Here is a 3927-nt window from a genome sequence, read left to right as displayed (position 1 = left end):
CCCAGTCTTTATTCTACTCATTTTTTTGTTTTTAAGAATTATATGCAAGTGTAAAGTATAATCAATGCTTTTAACTTGTGGTTTACTGAATGGCTTTTTTTCCAATATGGCTGCCTACAGCTTTATAAATTATTTGTTCCCTGGAGCTCCCCTTTGACATAGTGCCAGATTCAAATTCAGTTTGGGGGAAAGGAAATCCCTGAAATGGAGCTTGCTAGATAGTGCAGCTTCCTTCAAGGTCAGCAACAAATGCTATCACTCTCCCACTCATTGTAAAATTCCAGGCCCCTTTGGGTTTTGTGTTCTCTTTGTGGGAACTGCATGGGCAGTTTACAGTCATGATTGCTTACAACAACTTTACAAAAATCATGTCAATGGAAGCAGCTGTGCACATGCTTCATTGCCTCAGCCCCGATGACAGCACTGAAATAAAGAATCATTTCCTGTTCCCTAATACTGCAGTAGTACCTTATTCACATAAGTTTTGGATAAGTTAACACATTTCTGCGTTCTGTTATTGCATTTGCATACAAATTTACAATTTAAGTTATTTATCCATTTTCATTCCTTTGCAGGCAATTAAGTTTTATTTACTGAAGACATTATGAAACCACATTAACAGCGTGTATATTGACTTGCTGCACAAAGACATTGTGCAGTTAACGCAACACATAACGCTAATGGTATTTTAAAGGCTCCGTATGAAGCTGATTGTGCCTTTTGTTTTAAACCTGATACATAGAGGGTAAAAATAAAAATGCCAAATGCAAGAAGTGTGAAATAGAAACCAATTTGTAAAAATGCTAATTGACAACAAGGAAAGCAGATTAAACACTCCAGGGTTGAAATAGTAGTGAACGTTTTTCCTTGCAGCTTCTCTGTTTACCTGCCCCTGCCTAACGCAGCATCTCGCACTCTCTCTCACTCTCACACTTGCTTGTTCGAAGGCTGCTGTTATAGTTCTATCTACTTACTCCATTTCTGATTTGAGTTGCTGGTTACAAAGGATTGGGGCAGGGAATATGTGTGCAGAATCAGAGGGTGCTTTTTGTCTCCACAGTCTTCCCTTCTGTCTGCCTGCTGCTTGTAGTAAGAGACTTCAGGTTCAGGGGTCTGAGCAGCTTGAGAGGTTCAAGATTTCTGCTTCCGTTGGGCCTCTTATACAGGCAATTCTAATTTTAATAAATTGTCCTGGTAGATAAAATCTTGTCCTCCTGGCAGGCTAATGCTTTCACTTGGTACTTCACCATCTTCAAAATACACTTCTTCCCACTTTACGATAATTCATTTAGAGAACTAGCTACTAACATCTTTTGTTTTCAGTAAAGTATTTGTTAGTGTTTATTTTTATGTATGAACAAGTTTTTCTTTGTAATTCCTTCATTTACATCACTTCCTCTGTAAGGGTAGACAGTTCACAGCTGCAGGAAATCCTGACCAAGGTGCTATTTTCATTGGAGATTGTATAGCCCATTAGACCATGAAATCTGATTATATGAACATAGGAAATATGAACAGGACAATACCATGTCCTACAGGCTTTTGTCTTGACTACATTTTCCCTTCATAACCCTATCTCCTTTTCCTTATTTATTGGCCAAATGATGTCTCATTGTAAAGTATACTCAATGACTGAACATCCATGACACTTTTGGATGAAAATTTACAAAAGCAATCATACCCTTCGAGTGAAGGAATTCCACCTCTTCCTGCTGTAAATTGCCAATTTTCCTCATCCTGAGATAATTCTCTAGTTCTAGACTTTTACAGCCATGAAAAACAGCTTTTGCTTTATCAAACCGTCAAAGAATTTTAACTTCATTTAGATCACCCCATATCCTTCTCAATCCCTGAGTGTATACGCTTCTTTTATCCTAACTCTTTAGGACAGCTTACTCGTTCCAAGAGTCGGTCTCATCACTACACCACTTGTGAGGCAAGTATCTTTTTGTAAGGAAAGAAATTGTACACCTGAAGTATAGTCCCACCAAAGCCCTAGAATAATATTCTTAGCTACTCCCACTTCTGATTTGGGTCAATGGATAACGAATTGACGTGCAGAGGGAATGCATTTGTGTTTTGACTTGATTTGTTCCTGGGGTAAACAACTTAAGGCTGAATAGATAGATCGTTGGACTTTAGAAGAATGAGCAGTGCTCTTACAGATGTGCATAAGGTCTTGAGGGTACTGGATAGGGTGGGTACACATTGGGTCTTTCTTGTGGGGGGAAGATTAAGGCTAAGGGGTTTGGTTAAGAAGGAGCTAGAGATGAGAATCTTTTCTCCTGAGGGTTTTGTGTGGAATTTTTTTTGTCAGGAGATGGCAGATGCTGGGCCTTTAAATTGTTTGAGTTAGACTTTGTATGGATAAAGAACCTGAGGACAACGGAGGACGGACAAAGTGAAACTGAGACCGCAACCAAATCAGCCAAGATCTTATTGAATTGTGGAATAGACTCCCATATTCTGACTCCTATATTCCTTTTTTAACACATTGAATCAGTGCCGGTATTCTTGTTGATATTGATTGACGTTGATGCCAATTTTACAACTGACTCTCCTTAATCCTAGTTCTGCGGTACATGTCTATTATGCAAATTGACATGTAAGTTTCAAAAAGTATTGGTATTTCTATGGAAACTAATTATGAAATAAAAGCTTTTTAAAATATTTTCTCCTTGGAAATTAAATCTTTAATTATAGAGGAAGAATGACATCCAGTCCAACTGCTTCATCTCTTTTCAATGCTATTAATTTATTCATAACATCTTTTCAGCTTTCTTTGAGTAAACCAAGCACACGTTTTGTTGAAAAATATTTATGAACATTTGAAAGGTTAGGCAAAACAGCAAAATAATTTCCAAACAGAAAAAAATTAAGGTTCAAGTGAATTGGCAGAAGACAGGAGATAATCAGAGGAGGGTGTGCCATTGTAATTCTGTGAATTGTGAAGCCATAAATTTGTTTGTATTTATGATGAAATTGTGGATATAAATGTGTCACACAGATATAAACCCTTCTTCCAGTGATGCTCATGGAGGTACTGATGGGAAGGCATAGTTTAGAATGACACAGTTCGCATTAATTGTGGCCATAGGAATTAAAATCAAAAAGTTAATAGGAAATAGATGCAATTGTAAAATTTTACATAAAATCTTGTTGAATTATCTATATTATTTTGATTATTTATTCTCTCATTTTCATTGTTGGGGGTATGTACCTAGGATACTAGAAGTGCTAAAGACCCAAGCTTTAATTTGTGAGCTCAAAGTGAGGCGCAGTAACTAAAATGGAACATCAATTTTAAATCCCAATCCTGTCATGATTTAAGTGTTCACAAACATACAATGCTGCAAAGCTCAATAGGGCAGGAATTGGGATACTGTCCACTTTCAGCTGAACTCCAGAATGCTGAAGATAACCCCCACTTTAGTTGAGATCCAGTAACACCATGGACTGAATGAATGCTGATCCTCAGTCAGGCTTTGAGTTGCTCTGGGTGCAGATATAGTTCTTTGTCAAACATTTTGTTCATACGTTTTAGATTTGCCAAATATTGTATACTTTATTATCATCCATTATGTGATTTAAGTGACAAATTTAAGGATTTGTTTGGAAATCTGATTTATGTATAATTTGATTCATATGTACGTAATTAATTTTAGAATAACTGACTGTTAGGATGAATTTTCCTTCTATTTAAAAATGTGTGTAATAAAATGTACCTGTTGTCCTAAATCAAGACTGTTGAGGTATCTGTGAGTTGTCATCTTCAAAAGGGGAAGGTGGAGGGTCATGGGAGGAAAGGACAAGGAGGGCTGGAAAGGGGGAAATGATATGGTGGGAAGAGAAGTATGTGGAAAATGGAAGTGAAATGACAAGGCGGGTTCTGCGTGGTGACAACAAATTGTAAAGCTCTAAATTCAT

Source organism: Hemiscyllium ocellatum, chromosome 20 (assembly GCF_020745735.1).
Source record: "Hemiscyllium ocellatum isolate sHemOce1 chromosome 20, sHemOce1.pat.X.cur, whole genome shotgun sequence".
Taxonomy (NCBI): domain Eukaryota; kingdom Metazoa; phylum Chordata; class Chondrichthyes; order Orectolobiformes; family Hemiscylliidae; genus Hemiscyllium; species Hemiscyllium ocellatum.
This window is presented reverse-complemented; position numbering follows the sequence as displayed.